Source organism: Stomoxys calcitrans, chromosome 3, assembly GCF_963082655.1.
Source record: "Stomoxys calcitrans chromosome 3, idStoCalc2.1, whole genome shotgun sequence".
Classification (NCBI taxonomy): domain Eukaryota; kingdom Metazoa; phylum Arthropoda; class Insecta; order Diptera; family Muscidae; genus Stomoxys; species Stomoxys calcitrans.
The window spans coordinates 151581984-151609755 of record NC_081554.1 but is presented as its reverse complement, the minus strand read 5'-3'; the positions used below and the strand labels follow the sequence as shown (position 1 = coordinate 151609755).

The 27772-nt window shown below is 39.2% G+C and overlaps 1 protein-coding gene across 2 annotated transcripts in view; it reads right to left on the bottom strand.

The window, feature by feature from the left end:
* The window catches only part of LOC106087354 (CD63 antigen), a 39149-nt gene extending 16360 nt beyond the window's left edge, over positions 1-22789 (bottom strand). Inside the window, exon 1 of one of the 2 annotated variants that reach the window (XM_059364869.1) lies at positions 22480-22789. The gene's annotated coding sequence lies outside the window, so the exon portion shown is untranslated. Of the gene's footprint in view, positions 1-7872; positions 7935-22479 lie in introns of those variants that run through there. The other variant, XM_013252372.2, reaches the window with a different exon arrangement.
* Between the last annotated feature and the right edge of the window lie 4983 nt (positions 22790-27772).

Sequence of the window (27772 nt, the reverse complement as noted above, 5' to 3'; positions counted from 1 at the left end):
TGTAAATGGCCCAAATCGGTTCATGTTTTGATATAGCTGCCATATAAACAGATCTTGGGTCTTGACTTCTTCAGCTTTTAGAGGTCGCAATTCTTATCCGATTTGGGTGCAATTTTGCACGTAGTGTTTTGATATCACTTCCAACAACTGTGCTAAATATGATACAAATCGGTTTATAACCTGGTATAGCTGCCATATAAACATATCTTGGATCTTGACCTCTTGAGCCGCTGGAGGACGCAATTCTCATCCCATTTGACTGAAATTTTGCATGAGGTATTTTGATATGACTTCCAACAACTGTGCCAAGTATGGCACAAATCGGTACATAACCTTATATACCTGATATATAAACCGATATGGAATCTTTACTTCTTAAGCCTTTAGGTGGCGCAATTCTCATCCGATTTGGCAGAAATTTTGTACAACGGCTTCTCCAATGACCTTCAACATACGTGTCTTATATGGTTTGAATCGATCCATAGCTCGATACAGCTCTCCGATCTCCCGATTTTGTTTCTTGAGTCCCCACAAGGCTCAATTCTTATCCCAATTGACTTAAATATTACATAACGACTTCTACAATATTCCGCATTTAATTCATTTATGGTCCGAATCGGACTATAACTTGATATAGCTCCAATAGCACAGCAGTTCTTATTCATTATTCTTGTTTGCCTAAAAAGAGATACCGTGCAAAGAACTCGACAAATACTATCCATTGTGGAGGGTATATAAGATTCGGCCCGGCCGAACTTAGCACGCTTTTGCTTATAACTTCCAACAACAGTGCCAAATATGGTTCAAATCGGTTCATAACCAGTTATAGCTGCCATATAAACCGATCTGAGATCTTGACTTCATGAGCCTCAAGAGGGCGTAATAATTATGGAATTTGGTTGAAATTTTATACCAAATCGGATAAGAATTGTGTCCTCTAACGGCTCAAGAAGTCAAAATTCAAGATCGGGTTATATGGCAGCTATGTCAGGTTATAAACCGATTTAAGCCATACTTGGAACAGTTGTTGGAAGTCATAGCAAATACGTCATGCGAAATTTCAGCTAAATCGGATAAAAATTGCGCCCTCTAGCGGCTCAAAAATTCAGACCCCAGATCTGTTTATATGGCAGCTATATCAGGTTATTAACCTATTTAATCCATACTTGGCACAGTTGTTGAAAATCATAACAAAACACTTCGTGCAAAATTTCAATTAAATCGGACTAGAATTGCGCTCTCTAGAGGCTGGAGAAGTCAAGACCCAAGATCGGTTTATAAGGCAGCTATATCAAAACATAGACCGGTATGGCCCATTTACAATTCCAACCGACCTACACTATTAGGAAGTATTTGTGCAAAATTTCAAGCGGATAGCTTTACTCCTTCGAAAGTTAGCCTGCTTTCGGCAGACAGACGGACGGACGGACGGACATAATTAGATCGATTAATGTCATGACGATCAAGAATATATATTTATTGTGGGATCTAAGATGAATATTTCGAGGAGTTACAAACAGAATGACGAAATTAGTATACCCCCATCCAATGGTGGAGGGTATAAAAACCAAACACGACTAAAGCTAGTAAGACACACATATCAGTCTAGATGTTTGTTTTTAAACGTTGAATTGGATTATTGTTATTTGTAGGAACTGTTTCAGATTAAATATTAATTTTAAATTTGTGACATGGTCTTTGTTTCGTTTAATTGCTGATTAAATGATTTTGTGAAACCGATAAGATTACATCTAATTGCACTTTGCAATTTAAATTTTACCTTTTCATAACTCATACCAAAGAATGGTGGAACTACTCCTGCACTCCCTCAAAGTTTCTACAGAGTCCGCAAAATTTAGTTCCACAGAGATTTAATGGTTTCTTGGCTGTCTGAGATGAAATGTATGCCAATCGTTGTTATCGTCGGATCTCTGCTTATTATACACTCTACGGTCATGTCACCTTCTCGATATGACCAGTTCTACTTCATCAAAGTACACTCTAAAGTCCACTTAGTCGTCCAGTCTGCAACCATCCTAATATAAATCATCAATTATCATGAATATTATAGTTCCAATCGTCTCTTTTGGGAATAGTGGCAGTTTTTGTCAAAAAGCAGTAGTGCAGTATTTCTTGTCAAAAAGCAGCTCAGGCAATGTGTAGTCCACACTGCCTGAATGCTAGGGCATTGTATCAAGTATAACACATTGCCTGTAGTCACCACACCAAAGATAAAGCTTCCTTATCCTCATAACATTGGTCGCAATAATTTGTCTAGCTTCAATGTCCAGATCTATTAAGGGTACCGTTAAATTCAGTGCATCAGATGGTTTTGTCCTCAATGCATCTATGATGTACAAACAAGCCATCCTTTACATTCGGCTAATTATTGGACAGTAGTTGGATTTTAAATGCGCTGTCCACAGGACCGTAACACCATATACCAATGTAATATGGGGCGCCGGTTGTCCCTACCGGATTGACCCGATGGATTCCTTCATCGGCAAAGGCTGCCGCCTCAGAGTACAACACACTGCTACAACAACAACAACCCTATACTAATATAGGTCTTACAACTGTAGTTTACAGGCAACACAGTTTAAGAACATCAAGCTTTGCCAATGGTCTTGTTTAAGGTTTATACGGCAAGAGTTGCCTTTTTCACAATTCGAAATTGTTGGATTTGAAGTTCAATTTCTAGTACAGCAAAACACCCAGGTATATTGGGCTTTCAGTAAACGGTTCATAATTTCCTCCAAAAGAAGCAGGTGCCACCGTTGCCACTTCGTATCTCCTGCTGAGAAGTACAACTTCCGTCTTAAATCGATAAAAACTTAGATGAGTTTCGGCTACCCATTTTGCCGTCCTAAAGTATAGCTTAAAGAGTTTTGGGGAACTTTCTCCTAACCGCAATAGCATTGACATCAGAACACGACTTTTTTTCAGAGTCAACAATATATTGTTAATAATATATTCCAAGGAAGTGGAAACAGTACACCTTATGGGATGACCTTCTATAGACTCATCTGAGTTGATCCTCAGATCCCAAGCCTGCGTTATATACGAATGAATAGGGAAACAGCTCACTCTCAAATTTCAGCGAAATCGGGTTTCGAAGGAATAAAGCTAGGCTTTTAATACTTACTTCTTGTTAGTGTAGGTTGGTTGGGATTGTAAATGGGCCAAATCGGTCCATATAAACTAATCTCTCGATTACACTTCTTGAGCTTGTAGAAAGCGCAATTCTTATCCGATTTGGCTGAAATTTTGCATAAGGTGTTTCATTTTAACTTTCAACAACTATGTCGGTATCTTAAATCGGTCCATAATCGGATATAGCTGTCATATAAACCAGATTCGAATCATGGGCCCACAGAGCAACAGCAAGATCCGTTGCCATTGTTTAGCGTTCGAAGCCATCAATACAACTTCCAACAGATGCACAAAATCATGTGCAGTATGGAAGAAGTGTAATTGCCACAGAAAGAAAGTCTGTCATTACACAAAAATACATGCATTGGGAAAGGGTACAGCTAATAGAGAGGGTTGTCGAGCGTGGTTTATGTGGTAATTGTATCATAGATGCGATTTTGTAGTTAATACGATGCAACTACAACATACCAACGCACGGCCCTTGAAGCCATCACACCTAATATAGCTGAAAAGTCTTCTAACCAAAGACGAAACGCGTCCCATAGTGGTTGGTATGTGTTGCTATCTTTGGCTTTCCTTTTCCATTTGCAATCTCCGATCATTGAGCTCGTCTCGAAAGAGAAACAAACAAGAATTGTAAAATTGGTAATCTTTGCCCTAACAGGCAAAAAACTTGAAAAATTTAATAATTATTTTAAAATGTAAATTAATCTCGGTGATTATTTCGGGGATGTAAGGTTGTGTTTCCGAGTCCTTAAAATTTTTCATTTCACTTCCGATGTTATCAAATAATAAAACTAGAATTAAGAGAAATTTCATATAGGATTATATCTTAGAATATTTTTATACCCACCACCGAAGGTTGAGGGTATATTCATTTTGTCATTCCGTAACACATCGAAATATCCATTTACGACCCTATAAAGTATATATATTCTTGATCAGCGTAAAAATCGAAGACGATCTAGAGATGTCTGTCCGTCTCTCTGTTGAAATCATGCTACGTTCTTTAAAAATAGAGATATTGGGCTGAAACTTTGCACAGATACTTTTTTTGTCCACAAGCAGGTTTAGTTCGAAAATGGGCTATATCGGACTATATATTGATATAGCCCCCATATAGACGGATCCTCCAATTTCGGGTCTTAGGCCCATAAAAGCCACATTTATTATCCGATTTTGCAGAAATTTGGGACAGAGAGATGTGTTAGGTCCTTCGTCATCCTTCTTGAATTTGGACCGGATCGGACTAGATTTGGTTATAGCTGTCATATAGATTGATCCTCCGATTTAGGGTCTTAGGCCCATAAAAGCCACATTTATTAGCAGATTTTGCTGAAATTTGGGACAGTGAGTTTTGTTAGGCCCCTCGATATCTTTCTTCAATTTGGCCCAGATCGGATCAGATTTGGATATTGCTGCCATGTAGACCGAACCCTCGATTTAATGTTTAGGGCCCATAAAATGCACATTTATTATCCGATGTCGTCGAAATTTGGGAGAGAGAGTAAAGTTAAGCCCCTTGACATACTTCTGCAATATGGCATAGATCGGTCAAGATTTGGATGTAGCTGCCATATAGACCGATCTCTCGGTTTTAGGGTTTGGGGTCATAAAAAGCACATCTATTGTCCGATGTCGCCGAAATTTGGGACAGTGAGTTGTGCTAGCCCCTTCGAAATTCTTCATCAATTTGGATCAGATCGGTCAAGATTTGGATATAGCTGCCATATGGACCGATCTCTCCATTTAATATTTTCGGCCCATAAAAGGCGCATTTATTGTCCGATGTAGCCGAAATTTGGGACAGAGAGTTAAGTTAAGCCCCTCCACATATTTCTGCAATTTGGTCTAGATCGATCAAGATTTGCATATAGCTGCCATATGGACCCATATCTCGATTTAAAGTCCTGGCCCCAAAAAAGGCGCATTTAAAATCCGATTTCACTGAAATTTGATACAGTGACTTATTGTAAGCTTTTCGACTTTCGTGTGGTGTATGGTTCAGGTCGGTTTATTTTTAGATATAGCAACTAAAGAGACCAATATTTTGTTATACACAATTGAACAATGACATGTACTTATTAGTATTTGGTCCAAATCGGAACATATTTCGGAATAACTGCTATGGGACATAAGGTATGCAATTTACACCGGATTTTGATGAAAGGTAGTTTACATATATATCCGAGGTGGTGGGTATCCAAAGTTCGGCCCGGCCGAACTTAACGCCTTTTTACTTTTTTCTTGTTACTCTACTAATGTGCACATGGTATGGCCTTTTGTATCTAAATTTAAAGAAAAAAAGTTATGGAAAGTATACATTCAGTGGTGATTATAAACATCTCCACTGAGACACACATTTACATATGTGTTCTATTTTTTCTTCCTACATCCCCTTCATAATTAAGCAGCAGTCATTTATTGCAGTATTACTGCTGTAATAGCATAACTTCTGCTACAATAGCACCAAAATGAACTACTTATGTTTAACAGACAGTCTTGGATATTTTCAGCTAACTTTTTTCCCCACAATTTTAAATTCGGGCAATAGATAATATGTATACAGATACAGAAAATTGTTTTTACTGCGGCCACATAAGTGCAAATCTGGCTATAAATATATATGGGAGCTATATCCAAATCTGAACCGATTTTGATGAAACTTGCAGATAGGCTAAGATCACTAACAAAACAATCCGCGCACAAATTTTATGCAGATCGGATGAAAATTGTAGTTTCTACAGCCATTAAAGTGCAAATGGGGCGATACATATATATGGGAGCTATATCTTAATATAAACCGATATTAACCAAAATCAATAGCGTTTGTCCTTGAGCCAAAAAAGTGAACTGTGCAAAATTTCATGACGATTGGACAACAAATACGACTTGTGCCTTGGTTACAAGAATACATGGACTCACAGAGGGACATCGAATCAGAATGTCATTCTGAGTCGATCGGTATACTTATCAATGCGTCTAGCTCTACTGCTTCTTAGCGTTGCAAACAAATTCACAAACTTATTATATCCTGTACCACAGTGGTGGTGGAGGGGCCACTGGAGGCCACCGTAGCGCAGCGGTTAGCATGTCCGCCTACGACACTGAAAGCCTAGGTTCAAATCCTGGCAAGAACATCAGAAAAAATAGAAGCGGTGGTTTTCCCCTCCCAATAATGGCGACATTTGTAAGGTACTGTACCATTTGGTATGACAGCCATGTAGAAACTTCTCCCCAAAGAAGTGTCGCACTGCCGCATGCCGTTCGGACTCGCCTAAAAAAAGAAGATCCCTTATCATTGAGATCAAACTTGAATCGGATAGCCCTCATTGATATGTGAGAAGTTTGGCCCTTTTCCATAGTGGAATGTCCATGGGTAAATTTGCATTAGTATTACAGTGGGGGTGTTGGGTATAAAAATGCCTTCGTCAACATAAATGCTGTAAATTATGAATATGTGAAATTTCATCCAAATTGGACAAGGGAATATAGGGTCAAGCGTAATGGGTTAAAACTTTGTCTTTAAAAATATTTATGGGAAATTGTCTATAGAAAATATTTTAGGAAATGTTTTCATTTGAAAAGATGTTATTGAAATATATCAATATCTTTCTTCTAGAAAAAATAATTTCGAAGATGCCCAGGCCTGAGCACCATTTTGCCTTTAGGCAATATTTCATTGAAATTTTGACTTTCGAAAAAAAAATCTTTTATGTTTTAACTTTATATAGAAAAATTTCAGTTCAAAAAAAAAGTCATAAAAAATTTGTACTTAGGAAAAACAATTTTATGTTGGCTCTGGTCTGATCGAAATTTTGTCTCTGCATAATACTATGAAATTGAAATTTTGTCATTTTAAAAAGTTTAACTAAAATTTTGTGATTAGAATAAATTTCATTTAAATTTTCTTCTATAGACCCAATAATTTTGAGTGGGGCTAGGGGCCGAGGGCCCCTCCCTCACTACGTCAGCCTGTATAATCCTCAATTTTCACTTGATTTAGCTGAAAATAAGCCCACAACCATATCTTTTGACTAACAACGCCAATTTTATTTGAATCGGCCAATACGGTGATATAGGCCTCCCTGAGTACCGATATTCCGGTATGACTTCTTGAGACCAAAATAATTTAAACAGAAACTCAGTTAATAAGGGTACATTTTAAGCGGAATCCATGGTGGTGGGTTAGCATGTCCGCCTATGACGCTGAACGCCTGGGTTCGAATTCTGGCGAGACCATCAGAAACAATTTTCAGCTGTGGCTTTCCCCTCCTAATGCTGGCAACATTTGTGAGGTAATATGCCATGTAAAACTTCTCTCCAAACGGGTGTCGCATTGCGGTACGCCGTTCGGACTCGAAGGCACCTTATGATTGAGCTTAAACTTGAATTGGACTGCACTCATTGATAGGTGAGAAGTTTGCCCCTGTTCCTTAGTGAAATGTTCATGGCCAAAATTGGCATTTGCATTGTGGTGGGTACGCAAGATTTGGTCTTATTTGGGCATGGTGGGTTCCCAAGATTCGGCCCGGCCGAACTTACCATTCGATTATTTGCTATAGTTGTAGGAGGCACCTTTTTTTGTCGGATTTTTAGTAAATTATAACGTTACATGAGGTGTGTTGGTTGACGTCCCAATGGGTATATAATTTTTTTTTTAAATCAGTTGAGTTCAATAGTTCAGCAATGGTATAGTTAATAAAGTTCCCATCTTACCGAGTTGTGCTTAAACAACAATGCCTTTGCATCTTTATTTTTCAAGATGTAGCCAGACAGTTTAAAGTATAAAGATCAACTAGTTACTGCTCTATGCAATTTTCCATTTCACTTTTTCGTTATTAACCCTATTAGCACCTAATTGTTTTCGTTTCTTTTCACACTTTTGTTATTTACTAAACAGAAATCGTTAAAAAGCTTTTTCTTAGTTTTGGTTCATTTTAAACACTACTCTCTCAAAGTTCTACGATGACCAATATGTTTTTTTTAGTTCCGAGCCACATATTTGTTTTGGTGTTAAAAATAGATTTGGCTTAGATAACAATTGGAAAAGTTTTTTTTTTGATTTGTTGCTACAATAACTGTTCACAAATTTTTATATGATTGAAAATTTAATTGAAATGGAATGGGTAAATAGGCGTAGAATATGGTCTTCTTAGAAAGAAAGAGATACAAAACCGTTTTAGACCATTTCAATATATTCAAAGATAGACTGTGTAAGTCTTTATTTTGAAATAGAAACCGTCTGAAATGTATATCCAATTCTATTGCTAAGAATACAGAAGGTTTATATACTAACTGATTCAGTACATTTGTTTAGAAAAGTTGTTTGAAATCTTCGAAGGTCTATTTGAGTTAGTCAACATTTGCATTGCAAAGTTGTACAAGACCTTTAAATAGAAATTTCGAATAAGGCTATGATACATATATACATACATAAATAATTTAACGTCACACAGTGGGAGAAAATCGAAAAAAAAAAATAGTAAAAAACTAGTAAAACTAGTAAGCCGGGTATGTAAACCACCTTTCGTCAAAATCCCATGAAAATGCATGCCTTATGCCCCATAGCAGCTATATCGAAATGTGTTCCGATTTGGACCAAATACTAATAAGTACAAGTCATTGTTCAATTGTGTATAACAAAATATTGGTCTTTTTAGTAGCTATGGCTAAAAATAAACCGATCTGAACCATATACGACACGGATGTCGAAAAACCTAACATAAGTCAATGTGTCAAATTTCAGTGAAATTGAAATACAAATGCGCCTTTTTTGGGGCCAAGGGCCAAGTTTCACAAAAATGTCGAAGAGCCTAACCCAACTCACTGTCCCAAACTTCGGCGACATCGGACAATAAATGCTCCTTTTATGGGCCCAAAACCTTAAAACGAGATATTGGTCTATATGGCAGCTATATCCAAATCTGGACCGATCTGAGCCAAATTGAAGAAGAATGTCGAAGGGCCCAACACAACTCACTGTCCCAAATTTCGGCGACATCGGACAATAAATGCGCCTTTAATGGGCGCAAGACCTTAAATCTTGAGATCGGTCTATATGGCAGTTATATTCAAATCTGGGCCAAATTGAAGAATGATGTCGAAAGGCCTAACACAACTCACTGTCCCCAAATTTCGGCGATATCGGACAATAAATGCGTCTTTTATAGACCCAAAACCTTAAATCGAGAGATCGGTCTATATGGCAACTATATTCAAATCTGAACCGATCTGGGCCAAACTGAAGAAGAATGTCGAAGGGTCCAACATAACTCACTGTCACAAACTTCAGCAAAATCGGATAATAAATGTGGCTTTTATGAGCGCAAGACTTTAAATTGAGAGATCAGTCTATATTGCAGCTATATCCAAATCTGAACCGACCTGAGCCAAATTGAAGAATGATGTCGAAGGGCCTAACACAACTCATTGTCTCAAATTTCGGCGACATCGGACAACAAATGCGCCCAAAAGCCCTATATCGGTCTATATGGCTGCTATATTGATATCTGTCGAAAGGCCTAAAACAACTCACTGTCTCAAATTTCAGCGACATCGGACAATAAATGCGCCTTTTATGGGCCCAAAACCTCAAATCGAGAGATCTGTCTATATGACAGCTATATTCAAATCTGGACCTCTCTGTGCAATGTTGCAGAAGTATTTCGAGGGGCTTAACTTAACTCATTGTCCCAAATTTCTGCGTAATCGGATAATAAATGCGCCTTTTATGGCCCCAAAACTCTAAAACGAGAGATCGGTCTATATGGCAGCTATATTCAAATCTTCACCGATCTGAGCCAAATTGAAGAAGAATGTCGAAGAGCCCAACACAACTCACTGTTCCAAATTTCGGCAACATCGGACAATAAATGCGCCTTTGATGGGCGCAAGACCTTAAATATAGAGATCGATATATATTCAAATCTGGACCGATCTGGGCCAAATTGAAGAATGATGTCGAAAGGCCCAATACAACTCACTGTCCCAAATTTCGGCGACATCGGACAATAAATGCGCCTTTGATGGGCCCAAAACCTGAAATCGAGAGATCGATCTATATGGCAGCTATATCCAAATCTAGACCGATCTGGACCAAATTAAAGAAGGATGTCGAAGGGCCTAACACAACTCACTGTCCCAAATTTCAGCAAAATCGGGTAATAAATGTGGCTTTTAAGGGCCTAAGACCCTAATTCGGCGGATCGGTCTATATGGGGGCTATATCAAGATATAGTCCGATATAGCCCATCTTCTATCTTAACCTGCTTGAGATGAAAGAAAGAATCTGTGCAAAATTTCAGCTCAATATCTCTATTTTTAAAGACTGAAGTGTGATTTCAACAGACAGACGGACGGACATGGCTAGATCGTCTTAGATTTTTATGCTGATCAAGAATATATATACTTTATAGGGTCGGAAATGGATATTTCGATGTGTTGCAATCGAAATGACAAAATGAATATACCCTTATCATTCGGTGGTGGGTATAAAAATTAAGGTATTGAGCAAGTTTTTTCAAAAAAGGCTCATTAATTAAAAAACCTTTTTTTAACAAAAAATGCTTTTTTTCTCATTTTTATACTCACCACCGTAGGATAGGGGGTATATTCATTTAGTCATTCTGTTTGCAACACATCGAAATATCAATTTCCGACCCTACAAAGTATATATATTTCGGATCGTTGTAAAATTCTAAGACGATTTAACGATGTCCGTGTGTCTATGCGTGTATCCGTCTGTCCGTCCGTCTGTTGTAATTACTCTAGAGGCTTCAAAAAGTGAGATATTGTGCTGAAATTTGTCACAGATACGTCTTTTTGATGCACGCTGGTTCTTGAACGGGCCAAATCGGACCATAGTTGGATATAGCTGCTATATAGACCGATAAAAGGTCTAATGCTCATAAACCTTTATTTTTCATCCGATTTTGCTGAAATTTGAATCAGTGAGTAGTTTTAAGCCTCACGACATCTGACCTTAATATGGTCAGACCTCCCAACATCCGACAAAAATATGGTACAGATAGGACAATATTTAGATATAGTTGCCATATAGACCGATCTGCCGATAAAGGGTCTGAAGCCCATAAAAGCTTTATTTTTAACCAATTTCGCTGAAATTTAAAGCAGTGGGTTATGTTAAGCCTCCCGACATCTGTCGTAAATATGGTTTAGATCGGACTACATTTAGATATAGCTGCCATATAGACCCATCTCCCGATAAAGGGTCAGAAGGCCATAAAAGCTTTATTTTTTATCCGATTTCGCTGAAATTTGGAGTAGTGCGCAATTTTAAGCCTCCCAACATCCGACAAAAAGTATGGTACAGATGGGACTATATTTAGATACAGCTGCTATATAGACCGATCTGCCGATAAAGGGTCTGAAGCCCATAAAAGCTTTATTTATTACCCGATTTCGTTGAAATTTGAAACAGTGAGCTTTTCTGAGCCTCACGATTTCCGACCTTAATGTGGTTTAGATTGGTTTTTAATCTTATATATAAAAATCAATTTGTGTTTGTTTGTAGATTTGTTTGTTTGTTTGCTGAAACGGCTGAACCGATTTTCTTGAAATTTCCACAGATGGTACATATTGACCCCGTAGTGAAAATAGGGTACTACATTTTTTGATATCTGAAGGGGGGCGGACCCTTCCCTTACCCTAATTTTCAGAAACGCCAGATCTCGGAGATGGGTGGTGCTATTTAAGCGAAATTTTGTGTGCTCTCATATAGTACCCTAAAAATAAAAATTTGGTATCCAAATTTCGGATGGGGTACCTAGGGGGGTTGCCCCACCCTACAACCTACCAAACATATATTTAGACCAATCACTATAATATGGGACTCAAATGAAAGGTATTTAGGATAAGAAAACGTATCTGATATCCAATTGTCGGACCAAGTGCTAGGGGGACCACCCCAAGCTCCAAAACACCCCTAAATCGGACTTATTTACCGACTATGGCAATATGGGACTCAAATGAATGGTATTTGCGAGTAGAATACGAATATGATATCCAAATGTGGGACCACGTTTCTGGGGGTCCACCCCTTTCCCAAAACATCCCCCAAACAGGACTTATTTACTGACCATGGTAATATGGGGCTTAAATAAAAGGTATTTGAATGTAGAATACGAATCTGATATCCAAATATGGGGCCAAGTGTTTGGGTGGCCGCCTCACACCAAAAACTTCCCCCAAAGGCGACAAATTTACGACCATTGCAATATGGGGCTCAAATGAAAGGTCTTTGAGAATAAAGCACGACTTTGATATCAATATTCAAGAAAAGAGTCTATGGGGCCACACCACCCCCACAAAACCACCCAAATAGTAACTATTTTCTGACTATTGCAATATGCGGCTCAAATAAGAGGGTTTTTATAGTAGAACACGAATCCGATATACATTTTCAAGGTCATGTCACTGAGTGGCCGCCCATCCCCCAATACACCCCCCAAGCCGGTCATGTTTGCCTACTATGGAAATATGGGGCTCAAATTAAAGGTATGTGGGAGTAGGCCATGTATCTGATATCAACATTAGGGGCCAACTGTCCAGGGGACGTCCCACCACCATAACAACCCCCAAATAGGACGTATTTGCTCACCAAGACAATTTGCCTCCTAAATATTCAAAGTTTTTAGGGCCAATACCCCAAACCGGACATATTGGCTGACTTTTGCAATAAGGAGTTTAAATGAGATTAGAAAACGAATTTGATATCCAATTTTGAGGGCAATGGCAATATGGGGTTCAAATAAATGATATATAGATATATGAGAATAGAGCACGTTGCTGATATATTTTCCGGGCTTAGTGTTTGGGGGGCCACCCCAATCCCCAAAACACCCCTAAATCGGGCATATTTACCGACCATGTCAATGTGGAGCTTAAATGAAAGGCATTGGGGGTAGAGCAAGAATTGATACCCATTTTTGGGACCAATTTTCTGGGGGTCTACCCCTTTCCCAAAGTATCCCACAAACAGCAATTTTTTAGTGAACATCGAAAAATGGGGCTCAAATAAAGGTATTTGGGAGTAGAATTCGAATTTGATATCCAAATGTAGGACCATGTATTTAGGGCATTACCCCTTTCCAAAACATCCCCAAAGGGTAAAAATTTTTCGACCATGCCAATATGTGGCTCAAATGAAAGGTATTTCAGATTAGAAAACGAATTTGATAACCTATTTTGTGGCCATGTGTTTGGGGGACGCCTCATCCTGTAAACTCCTCTTAAGCCAATGTCAATATGCGGTTTAAATAAATGGTATATGAGAGAAGAGCACGATGCTGATATTTTTTCAGGGCCAAGTATATGGGGGACAACCTCTCCCCCGAAAACACAACTAAATCAGACATCATGAGAATATCGGCCTGGAATGAAGTATTTTAAGAATGGAGTACAACATACATCCAAAATTAAATTCGTATACCAATAGAGATCATATGGGATTCAGATAAAGGCACTTATATTGTTAAACTCTTAGTCAAGTTAGCATGGTATTTCACTAAAAGATCTTAAATTGTCGAAAATAAATATTCCAAGGAACTTTTGTTCCATATAAAGTAAAAGAAGGCGCAGCGGAGCGGGCCCGGGTCAGCTAGTATTGCAATAAAATTGTCATTTGTTAACCGATTCTCGCGAAATTTGGCAGGAAGGATTTTCTCTTGACTCTCCACATTACTGGTGGATTTTATGGAAATCGGTTCAGATTTAAATATAGCTGTCATAAATGTATATCGCCCGATTTTCACTCCAAGAGCCAGCGCATTTTTGACTAATCTTGCCATAATTTTGAACATATTGGGTTGCCCAAAAAGTAATTGCGGATTTTTTAAAAGAAAGTAAATGCATTTTTAATAAAACTTGGAATGAACTTTAATCAAATCTACTTTTTTACACTTTTATTCTAAAGCAAGCTAAAAGTAACAGCTGATAACTGACAGAAGAAAGAATGCAATTACAGAGTCACAAGCTCTGAAAAAATTTGTCAACGTCGACTATATGAAAAATCCGCAATTACTTTTTGGGCAACCCAATATTTGCTCGAAATTTGATACGGATTGTTTTATAACCCATCTGAAATCATCCGCCGAGGTTCATCAAAATTGGTTCAGAATTGGAAATAGCTCCCACATTGTACTTATAGGGTAGGTGTAGGGTATTACCGGTATTTTTGTCCTTCCTTACTGTTTTTTTTTTCGATTTTCTCCCACTGTGCGTCGTTTTTCCATGGTATCGTTAAATATTCTATATTCTACTTATGCAAAATAACAAACTAACGTTGTTGACTAGAATTTGTCCACAATTTTTTTCTAACCCCTTTTTCTGTATATAATAAAGGGTGATTTTTTTGAGGTTAGGATTTTCATGCATTAGTATTTGACAGATCACGTGGGATTTCAGACATGGTGTCAAAGAGAAAGATGCTCAGTATGCTTTGACATTTCATCATGAATAGACTTACTAACGAGCAACGCTTGCAAATCATTGAATTTTATTACCAAAATCAGTGTTCGGTTCGAAATGTGTTCATTCACCGAAACGTTGCGTCCAACAGCATCTTTGAAAAAATACGGTCCAATGATTCCACCAGCGTACAAACCACACCAAACAGTGCATTTTTCGGGATCCATGGGCAGTTCTTGAACGGCTTCTGGTTGCTCTTCACTCAAAATGCGGCAATTTTGCTTATTTACGTAGCCATTCAACCAGAAATGAGCCTCATCGCTGAACAAAATTTGTCAAAATTTGAACACATTTCGAACCGAACACTGATTTTGGTAATAAAATTCAATGATTTGCAAGCGTTGCTCGTTAGTAAGTCTATTCATGATGAAATGTCAAAGCATACTGAGCATCTTTCTCTTTGACACCATGTCTGAAATCCCACGTGATCTGTCAAATACTAATGCATGAAAATCCTAACCTCAAAAAAATCACCCTTTAGCTCATAAGAGTATTAAATCTCTGTGGACAGGTGTTAATTATATTTGTGTGTGTGTGTGTGCTTTATAATTGTTCTGTTCGAACGCCATACACATGTTACAAAAATGTCCTTTTAACAAATTGTCTAGGTCGTCTAAAGTTTTGCCTGCCACAGCTAGTCATTGACATTGATTTTTGAAAACACTCTCATGAGTATTTGCTCAGAACACATTCTAGAGGGTCATGACTCATCGTATAGGGAATTTTTTATATATGTACTTTCCTAGATTAGAATATTAGTTATTTTGTTACTAGAATAATTTTAAAGCGGATACGCTTCACATTAATGAAAAAAAACATTAAAATTTTGTAGAGCTTTTTGAAGCACTTAGTCGAAAGTTGCTTGTAAAGATAACTTTGTTATGAATTATGAGTTTTTTGAGGTGACAGGACTGATTGATAATTTTGTCCAAACGTAATCTGTGATCGAACAGCCCCATATCGTTGAAGAGTTACCGATGCATCCACAAAAAGAAACAAGGAAAAGGGTGCTAAGTTCGGCCGGGCCGAATCTTATATACCCTCCACCATGGATCGCATTTGTCGAGTTGTTTTCCCGGCATCTCTTCTTAGGCTAAAAAGGATATAAGAAAAGAGTTGCTCTGCTATTAAAACGATATCAAGATACGGTCCGGTTCGGACCACAATTAAATTATATGTTGGAGACCCAAGATCGGTTTATATGGCAGCTATATCAGGTTATGAACCGATTTGAACCATACTTGGCACAGTTATTGGATATCATAACAAAACATGTCGTGCAAAATTTCATTCTGATCGGATAAGAATTGCGCCCGCTAGAGGCTCAAGAAGTCAAGACTCAAGATCGGTTTATATGGCAGCTATATCAGGTTATGGTCCGATTTGAACCATACTTGGCACAGTTGTTGGATATCATAAGAAAACACGTCGTGAAAAATTTCATTCCAATCGGATAAGAATTACGCACTCTAGAGGCTCAAGAAGTCAAGACCCAAGATCGGTTTATATGGCAGCTATATCAAAACATGGACCGATATGGCCCATTTACAATACCAACCGACCTACACTAATAAGAAGTATTTGTGCAAAATTTCAAGCGGCTAGCTTCATTCCTTCGGATGTTAGCGTGCTTTCGACAGACAGACGGACGGGCATGGCTAGATCGACATAAAATGTCGCGACGATCAAGAATATATATACTTTATGGGGTCTCAGACGAATATTTCGAGTAGTTACAAACAGAATGACGAAATTAGTATACCCCCCATCTTATGGAGGAGGGTATAAAAAACGTTCAACACGCCCAATCTAAGGAAATCAGCTAAAGTTTCCACAAATGAACTAAGTTGTAGGACATTTATATATGTATATATATATATATATATATATATATATATACATATTCCTCATTTGGACTTAACAATCAGGCAAAAATTTTAGTTTCTAGGGTCCATAGAAGACTTATCTAGAGATCGAGTATATGGGAGCTATATCAGGTTATAGACCGATTTGAACAATACTTCCCATGGATGCTGGAAGTCATAATAAACCACTACTTGCAAAATTTCAGACAAATCGGATAACAATTGCGGTTTCCAGGATCACAAAACGGGAAATCGATTTATATAGGGACTATATCAGGTTATAGATCGCTTTTGACCGGGAGATCGGTTTATATAGGAACTATATAAGGTTATAGATCGATTTGGATTGTACTTAGCGCGGGTGCGATGCGAATTCTAATCACAACATTATAAAGTGGGGCCAAGCCCTGGCAATATTCTTGAGCACTATCGCCCTAATAAGGAGGCAATCGAAGCGCAGAGGTTAGCATGTCCACCTATGACGCTGGACGCCTGGGTTCAACTCCGGGAGAGAACATATGAAAACAAATTTTCAGCGGTCGTAATCCCCTTCTAATGCTGGCGGCATTTGTGAGGTACTTTGCCATGTAAAAACTTCTCCCAAAGAGGTGTCGCACTGATGCACGCCGTTCGTACTCGGCTATAAAAAGGCGGCCCCTTATCATCGAGCTTAAACTTACATCGGAAAGCACTCAATGGAATGTTAATGGGCAAATTGCATTGCATGCACTGCATTGCAACGACCTAATAACACTTAAATTGGTAACACTGCTACCTTTGTCAATAGGAATAGGGAGGAGGTTTGACAATCCGTTCGGAAAATCTATTCGATGAGGTTTAGGATTGGAGGGTCTACGTGATATTTGTCAAACTACTGAACATAATAGAGGAGATGGCCAAAGCGGGGTATGAGGCGAGATGGAACTCAGCGGATGATTGCTGGGCAGCTAAGGCACTATGGCCTGTTATCGACAGGAGGAGGACGAATGAGATACTGGCGTTCCACAAGAGATAGCTGAGCACATTGACAGGGATCATAACCGGACTCTGTACCATTGGCCCTATGGCCGCGTGCATGGGAAAACCGCACAATGACTTCTGCGGGAGTTGTCTTGATGAAGATGAGACTATCGAGCATTTGCTCTGCTCAAGTTCGGGTCTGTAGGGACGCAGGCTCTCCTTTCTTGGGACTGGGTTCTTCTGTAATCTGGGTAATCTTGCGAATGTACCTATGGGATGTCTGCTGAGATTTGTGAATTTAACGACTTTAACTTCGCCAGATTTCCATCCGGCACCATAATGGAAATCTGGCGAAGTTACATATGTGATGGCGGGTGGGATAGGCGTTTTCATCCCCCGCACTGGTTCTTCATTCTTCCTGTTTCTTTTATTCGTGTGTAATCTCTGTATATGGTCCGAGGTCTCACATCTTGCTTCTCTTCCCTTTCTTTCTAGGGTATCACAGTGCGGCAAATTGGCCTCTGAGTGAACTCACATATTCAGGGCAATCCATTCAACGTAGCCTATTCGAGAATAACCTCTGGATCTGGCTTAAAGTCTCACATCTTCCTTCTCTTCTCTTTCATTTTAAGGAATCACAATGGCACAAATTGGCCTCTGAGTGAACTCACCTATGGTAGGCAATCCATTCAACGTAGCCTAATCGTGTATTCGAGAATAACCTCTGGATATGGCCCAAGGTCTCACATCTTCTTTCTCTTCTCTTTTATTCTAAGGTATCACAATGGATCAAATTGGCCTCTGAGTGAACTCACATATGGTGGGCAATCCATTCAACGTAGCCTAATCGTGTATTCGAGAATAACCTTTGGATATGGCCCAAGGTCTCACATCTTCTTTCTCTTCTCTTTCATTCTAGGGTATCACAATGGGACAAATTGGCCTCTGAGTGAACTCACCTATGGTGGGCAACTCATTCAACCTAACCTAGGGCTAGGAATCCAAATAGTCGTTACAAGATCTGGTTCTCTTTCCTTACTCTTAGAAAACGGATACCTAACTGATCTTAAAACAAGTGAGGATGGGCTAAAGTCGAGCGAAGCCGACTTTTTGATACCCTACACCACATTGGATATGCAAGCTAAGCCGTCGAATTTAAAATTTGGTTAAATTTGATTAGTAAAATTTCGATTAAAATTCGTACATATTGTAGGAGCCATAGAGTAAATCGTTGTGCAAATTTTTGAGAAGATCGATTGATAAATGGGTTAGCGAAGACCTTTAAAGTGAAAATCAGGAAATGCATATAAATGGGAGCTTTATCTAAAACTAAACAAATTTCTATAAAATTCATCAGTCATCAGAAGAGTGTCAAATTTTGTGAAGATCGGAAGACCGGTCGTGTGGATCGGTTTACAGATGACGATATAAATGAAACTGTAGTCCAAATCGGACAAACATATATATGGAAGCCATATCTAAATCTGAACCGATTTTTATAATATACGCCAAAAATGTCGAGACCTATAGGAGAACAGTACATAGTTTAGTGAGTATCGGTTTACAAATGATGATAAAATTGCAATTTTAGTCCAAATCGGACGAACATATGTATGGAAGCTATATCCAAATCTGAACCGATTTTTTCCAATTTCAATAAGCTTTGTTCTTTATCGGCCTAGAAAAACATGCCTGTGCTTAATTTGAAGAAAATCGGATGGAAACTGCGACCTGTTCTTTGACGGATAGACAGACATACAGGCGGACATAGATACATTGAATCAGAAAGTGATTCTGAGTCGATCGGTATACTTATCAATGGGCCTATCTCTATTCCTTTTGGAAGTTACAAACAAATGCACTTAGTTATAATACCCTGTACCACAGTAGTGGTGTAGGGTATTAAAACCGAAAAATCGTAGAGGTGAATGGTAACCCTAAGTAGGAGGGCCTTCATAATTAACAAGACAAGTAAAAGCGTACTAAGTTCGGCCGGGCCGTATCTTGGAAACTCACCACCATGGATATGGATCGACCGCTATAGTGATTTCGACAGTCAGACGGACATGGCTAGTTCGACTCAGAATGTCGAGAGGATCAAGAATATATATACTTTATGGGGTCCTAGATCAATATTTCGAGGTGTTTCAAATGGGATGACTAGATTAGTATACTCCCATCCTATTGTAAAAGATCCTGTCAACATTTTCTTCCAAGTCAGTTAGGTAGGTAGATTGAATGGATAGCCCATCGCTCAGTATCCGGTTTTGACTCTTCTCATCATACTCAGTAACCCCTTATCGAAGGCCAGCCACGCCATCGTCCTTTTCCGGTTAACAGCTGGTCATATTTTCCTGGCCACAGACTCCCACCTTGCCACCGCCACCACTTGCGCATTGGCTTTCCTATGGTGGTGGGTATAACAATGTAGTGGGGAGTAATCTTGGGTCTAAAACTGAACTGAAAGGGTCAAATTCAGAATCGTGCAATAACATCTGGCAGATAAAGTTCACTATATAGTATGGCTCACTGGTAAGTGAAGTGAGACTGATTTTAAGTATGGTAGACTGCAATATCTTCATTCTTCGAGCGCTATTGTGATTTCCACAGACGGGCGGATGGTCATTGCTAGATCGACTCAGGATGTCGAGGGAACATATATACTTTATGGGGTCCCAGATCAATATTTTGAAGTGTTCGAAACGAAATGGCTAGTTAGGTATATATTTAGGTGTGTAACATTGTGTTGGAATATTTTATTATCTCAATAAAAATTAGACTTCAAAATATTGATTGATGGTAACACAACTACCAAACAACCCCGCTTCATGTGGATCAATAGTTTGAGATATTATACTGGAAATGCTGAACCTGTAATACATTGCGACTTTTATATCCATTGACGGGATAGATGTGAGCACCACAAAGGCTGGAACATTGAGGTCTGAACTGTGTGGTGTTCAATGCTGTTACGAGAAGCTTAGCTGCCAGCTACCGGTCGCTTCCACAGATTGTGAATAGTGGAATGCTCCATACAGAGTAGCTGCAACGACAATCGTGGACAATCAGCGGTATCGAACGGAGCGTCTCAGTGAGAGGCAGGGCGGCACCGGCTCTTGCAGAAATACCAAATGTATATGACGCTAGATATGACAAGGCTAGTTATTGGCGCCTTTAAATAACCAATGGTCACCTTGTTCCCACGACGATCGGTCCTTTGGACCGGCACGAGATTGCTCACCTACAGGTGTTTGACGAGGATTCCGTCCGAGGTCATTCCGTTTGCAACACATCGAAATATCCATTTCAGACCCTATAAAGTATATATAGTCTTGATCAGCGTAAAAATCTAAGACGATCTAGACATGTCCGTCCGTCTGTTCGTCTGTCTGTTGAAATCACGCTACAGTCTTAAAAAATGGAGATATTGCGCTGAAACTTTGCACAGTTCCTTTTTTTGTTCATAAGCAGGTTAAGTTCGAAGATGGGCTATATCGGACTATATCTTGATATAGCCCCCATATAGACCGATCGGCCGATTTAGGGTCTAAGGCTCCTAAAGCCACATTTATTATCCGATTTTGCTGAAATTTGGAACAGTGAGTTGTGTTAGGCCCTTCGACGCCCTTCTTCAATTTCACTCAGATCGGCCCAGATTTGGATATAGCTGCCATATGGACCGATCTCTTGGTTTTAGGTTTTGGGGTCATAAAAGGCGCATTTATTGTCCGATGTCGCCGTAATTTGGGACAGTGAGTTGTGTTGGGCTCTTCGATATCCTTCTTCAATTTCACTCAGATCGGTCCAGATTTGGATATAGCTGCCATATGGACCGATCTCTCGATTTAAGGTGTTGGGCCCACAAAAGAAGCATTTAGTGTCCGGTGTCGCCGAAATTTGGGACAGAGGGTTAAGTTAAACCCCTTCACATATTTCTGCAATTTAGTCTAGATCGATCAAGATTTGCATATAGCTTCCATGTAGACAGATATCTTGATTTAAAGTCTTGGCCTCAAAAAAGGCGCATTTATAATCCGATGTCACTGAAATTTGACACAGTGACTTATGTTAGGCTTTTCGACGTCCCTGTTGTATATGGTTCAGATCGGTTTATTTTTGGATATATCGGAACATTTTTCGATATAGCTGCTATGGGGCATAAGGTATGCATTTTTCACCGGATTTTGATGAAAGGTGGTTTACATATATACCAGAGGTGGTGGGCCCGGCCGAACTTAGCGCCTTTTTATTTGTTATATAAAAATATTTTCTCCATTATACACTTTACAGAGATGGCGACGGAGACAATGCGTCCTTTTGCTGATATGTCAACTATTAAGAATCATTCGTGGAGAATCACAATCCCTTACCTATACGGATGACAATATAACTTTGGCGTTTGTGTTATCCTTTTATATTACTTCCGTGTTCCGAATTCATCATTCCGCTTGATATATATAGAGAAGTGTCGATCTAAACTATATAAAATATATATATATATATATATTCGTGATTGCGATAACATGTTTACTCTATCTGTACATGTTTGTATGTCTGTAGAAATTTTAGACTTTTTATTGTCGTTGGTTCCTTCGGATTGTAAAGGTGCCAAAACATGTAATGTTAAGACATGGCTCCCATATTCTTTAATTTGATTAATATTTTCCTCCATTTGTTCAGTTTTGTTTTAGCTCTCAAAATCCATGAAACCAAGTACGGTCCAAATCGGTTCAAAACACTCACTATGACCTTCAGAAAATAGTTTCAACATCCAAGAATACCTAAAACTCATTTAAAAACTAGTAAATCGAAAAATTTCCACTGTTACACCAGAAAATTGTACTGCAAGAATTCATATTACATTTTCGCAGATATCTTAAAATGTCATAACCAATAATAAAGCTAAAAACAAAATCTTGTGACAGTTCTAGAGCATTCATAATAAAACAAAAACATTTTAAAACTTTTCAACACCTACAAATGAAAACACAACGTCCATATCATCACTTACCTTCCTTTTCTACTCTGGTAATGTAGTACCACACCGTCCTCAGCCTATTATGGTGTTGGTTAATACCCTCGATTATTATAATGGCGGCTAGTAGCACAATTTTATTTATTTTGCTTATTTGCGTACGAGTGTTGTTAGTGACTTTTTTTCAATTGCACTGAAATTCTTTCTTTGATTTTTTATCTGATCAAATTATAAATGATTATTGTTTGTTCTACTTTCGTTGTAGACTTGTTGTTTGCTGTTTTTGTGATTTTGTGTGTGTCTTTTTACATTTGGTATAAAAAACGTTCAACTGCATCGGCACATGAACATGAACTAAATGACGGTTTTTCCATCGCTTTCCAGAGCAACCACCTTTCTTGATAGGGTAGTGTGTTAACAGATGTTTGTCTCAAATGCCAAGTGATATAAGTTACAATATTATATGGAAATCAAATTTTAAGAAAATAAGAAAATTTAATCATCCAGCACAAAAATTTTTAGAAATTCGATATTAAAAAAATTAAAAAAGAACCTCAATGAAAAACAAGTAAAAAGGCGTTAAGTTCGGCCGGGCCGAACTTTGGATACCCAACAACTCGGGTGTATAAACAAACCACCTTTCATCATAATCCGGTGAAAAATTCTTAATTTATGCTTCCATAGCATCTTTGTCGAAATATGGTCGATTTATTGTAGATCAAATTCGGCATGGACATTGAGTGGTGTAATAAGTACAAGTCATTGTTCAATTTTGTTAAACAAAATATTGTTTTTTTTGGTAGCCATATCCAAATATAGACCGATCTGAACCATATACGACACGGATGTCGAAAAGCCTAATGTAAGTCACTATGTCAAATTTGAGCGAAATCAAATTATACAAATGTGCCTTTTATGGGGCCAAGACTTTAAATCGAGAGATCGGTCTGTATGGCAGCTATATCCAAATCTGAACAGATCTGGGCCAAATTGCGGAAAAAAATTGTCAAAGAGCTTAACGCAACTCACTGTCCCAAATTTCGGCGAAATCGGACAATAAATGTGTCTTTTATGGGCCCAAAACCTAATATCGAGAGATCGGTTTATATGGCAGCTATATCCAAATCTAAACCGATGTGTCCAAATTGAAGAAGGATATCGAAGGGCCTAGCGCAACTTACTTTAATTGGCTATGACAGAATATTTGTTCTACTAGCCGAACGTAGAATAGCGTTCCAAGCTCCTCGATCTTCTGCGCTCTTTCTAAAATCTCTGACACCAAGTTTCGAGGGTCTCCCACAACTTGATCTTTCCATCGGGCTTTTGGTCTTCCCGGTTTGTTCGTACCACCGTGTTTGCCTTCAAAAGACTTTTTTGCTGGAGCTTCCTAATCCATTCTGACAACATGATCTAGCCAACGCAGCCGTTGTATTTTCATGCGTGTAACTACGCTTCTCCATTAACGCAAACTAGTCCATATATTTTACGAAGAATATTTCTCTCAAATACTCCAAGCACTGCCTCATCTGCTTTCACAAGTACCCATGCGTCAGAACCATATAACAGCACGGGTAGTATCAGTGTCTTGTATAGTGTAATCTTCGTCTGTCGAGAGGTGGCCTCTGTTTGCCAGGATTATTCTTCGCTTTATCTCAAAACTGGTATCATTCATTTCAGTTACGGCGGTGCCGAGGTAGATAAAGTTACTGACTATCTCAAAATTGTGATTCCCAACTTTCTCCATTTTCTTTATCTGCTCGGTTGTGCAAGGCATTTTGGGAGTTGAAACCATCCATTTCGTCTTATCTCCATTTCCTGCCAGACCCATTTTCACTGACTCTTTTCCGATTCATTCAAAGGCTGCAGTTACTACTTCCGGTGACCGACCAATGAAATCGATGTCATCGGCATAGGCGAGTAGCATGTGTTCTCTTGTGATAAGTGTGCCATATCTATTCACATCTGCATCTCGTATAATCTTCTCCAGCAGGATATTAAAGAGATCACACGATAGGCTGTCTCCTTGTCTGAAACCTCGTTTAGTATTAAATGGTTCGGAGAAATTATTTCCTATTCTTACTGAGGAACGCGTATTAGCAAGTGTCATCCTGCAGAGTCTTATTAATTTTGCAGGGATACTAAACTCAGACATGGCTTGAAATACCTTTGAACGTAAAGGAGTATCGAAGTCGGCTTTGTAGTCAACAAAGAGATGGTAGGTGTTGATTTGCTCTTCTCTGGTCTTTTCCAGGATTTGGCGCAGTGTGAATATCTGGTCCAGGATGGATTTACCAGGTCTCAAGCCTCACTGAGAGGGCCCAATTATCTCATTGACTTTAGGTTTAATCTTTCACACAGTACGTTCGAGAGTATCTTGTATGCGATGGGGAGGAGACTTATTCCTCTGTAGTTGGCACATTCCGTCTTGTATCCTTTCTTGTGTACGGGACATAGTATGATGAGGTTCCAATCATGGGGTATGCGTTCTTCCAGCGAGATTGCGCAGATAAGCTGATGCATACGCATTATCAGCGTGTCGCTTCCGGTCGTAAATAGTTCAACGTGTAACCCGTCGGCTCCTGCTGCCTTGTTGTTCATCAGTCGGGTCAATGCTACTTGGACCTCATTCTGACCAGGAGGTAAACATTCTATACCATCATCAGGGATTGGTTCTGCGGTATCCTCTTAGCCACCAACATCGGACACTAGCAGTTGGGTAAAATGTTCTTTCCATATCCTCAGCATGTTATCTGTGTCAGTAACCAGATTTCCTTCTTTGTCTCTGCAGGAGGATGTGCCTGCTCCAAAGCCATCGGTTTGATGTTTAATTCTTTGGTAGAATTTCCGGACTTCAATCTGACTCCTGTACATCTAAATTCGCTCACACTCACGTCTTTCCATTTCCTTTTTCTTTCTGCGGAATTGACGTTTCTCCCCTCTCTTTTCTCCCGATACCTCTCCTTCATCTGGCGTGTGCTACTGATAGCAGAGTTGCTCTAAATGCCGCATTCTTGGCTGCAGTATCATGGGTTTCTTGGAGGAGGCTTCCGGTACCCAAGTATAGATTTCGCGGCATTTTCCATGGAGTGGGCAATAGTTTGCCTAACGCAACTAACTGTCCTATATTTAAGCAAAATCGGATTATAAATACACCTTTTATCGGCCCCAAACTTTAAACTGAGAGATCGGTCTATATGACAGTTATAAATCTGGACCGATCTGAGCCAAATTGAAGAGGGCTGTCGAAGGTCCTAACACAACTCACTGCCCCAAATTTCGGCGACATCGGACTAAAAATACGCCTTTTACAGGCTCAACAACTTAAATCGAGAGATCGGTCTATATGGCAGCTATATCCAAATCTGGACCGATCTGGGCCAAACTAAAGAAGGATGTGGAAGGGCCTAACACAACTCACTGTCTCAAATTTCAGCAAAATTGGGTAATAAATGTGGTTTTTATGAGCCTACGGCCCTAAATCGACAGATCGGTCCACATGGCATCTATATCGAAATCTGGGCCGATCTATGCCAAATTGAAGAAGGATGTCGAAGAGTCTAACGCCCACTCACTGTCCCAAACTTCGGCGAAATCGGATGATAAATGCGCCTTTTATGGGCCCAAGAACTTAAATTGAGAGATCGGTCTATATGACAGCTGTATCCAAATCTGAGCCGATCTGAGTCAAAATTAAAGAAGGATGTCGAAGGGCTTCACACAATTCACTGTCCCAAATTTCAGCAAAATTGGACAATAAATGTGCCTTTTATGGGCCTAAGACCTTAAATCTAGAGATCGGTCTATATGGCAGCTATGTCTAAATCTTAACTGATCTGGGCCAAATTGAAGAAAGATGTCGAAGGGCCTAACACAACTCACTGTCCTAAATTTCAGCAAAATCAGATAATAAATTTGGTTTTTATGGGCCTAAAACCCTAAATCGGCTTATAGGTCTATATGGGGGCTATATAAAGACATAGTCCGATATAGCCCATCTTCGAAATTAACCTGTTTGTGGACAAGAAGAGGTTCTGTGCAAAGTTTCAGCTCAATATCTCTATTTTAAAGGCTGTAGGGTGATTTCAACATACACCCGGACAGGCGGACGGACATGGTTAGATCGTCTAAGATTTTTACGCTGATCAAGAATATATTTTCTTTATAGGGTCGGACATGGATATTTCGATGAGTTGCAAACTGAATGACAAAATGAATATTCCCCCATCAGTCGGTGGTGGGTATAAAAAAATCTTTAGTACTGGAAGTGGCAAGACTCTATAAGGCACACATATGTCCATATTAACTCAACAAATATAAAGAACTCTAAAACAAAATTCATGTAATGTTATTGACAGAAGGGGGTGACAAGAAGATCGCCTCATGGAAACATGTTTTCTTTCTAGAAGCTTGTGGTTGCCGAAATCCTAAAGTGAATACATGATATTGTGCGCTGGTCCGAGCAAAAATTGTTTGTCGACGATTAGGTTTGGTTGAGGTTAGGTTTAAGTGGCAGTCTGCCATCAGACTCACTTAGATCATTTCGTCCATTGTGATACCACAGGAACAAAAGAAGGAAGACCATCCAGATCGCTTAAAAAAGCCCAACAAATTGCGAATGGTTAACATCCGCTAACTCAGACAGATTCTCAAAGAAATTAGAACCTAAAGTTGAACTCCTTCTGACTGCTAGTGCGGGACACACACACAGAAGGTGTTCTGTAGTCTCTTCACCATCGATGTCCTCACAGCTTCTGCAAAAGTCGTTACTGGCAACCTTCAGTCAGTCAGCATGTTTTCCGATTAGACAGTGACCTATCATGACGGACACAATAACTAAGACGTCTGTTCTAGCCAATGATAGCGAAGCGGCAGACCTTTTCAAGTCTAGATTAGGCCACATAGTTTTGGAATGCTCCCAGTCCCCCTCTTTGTGGCCATCTATTATTCGTTGTCCTTCGGGCCTGGTCCTGAAAACTTAGCTTATATGTCGCTAGAGGCATATTCACAGATTCCAGTATTCCTGGAATGTGTAGGGTAAGTGCTAGTCTCACAAGCTCGTCCGCTTTACAATTTCCTGGGATATCTCTGTGGCCCGGCACCCAAAACAGGTAAATTTTGAACTGTTCAGCCATCTCGTTGAAAGATCTGCGACAGTCGAGAGCGTTTTTTGTGTTCAAAAATACGTTCTCCAGGGATTTAATGGCTGCCTGAGAACATATTTATGTCAATCGTCATAGTGACATTATATCTTAGCCATTCCACCACTTCCCTAATTGCAAGGATCTCCGCTTGATACACACTGCAGTGGTCGGGTAACCTTTCGATATGA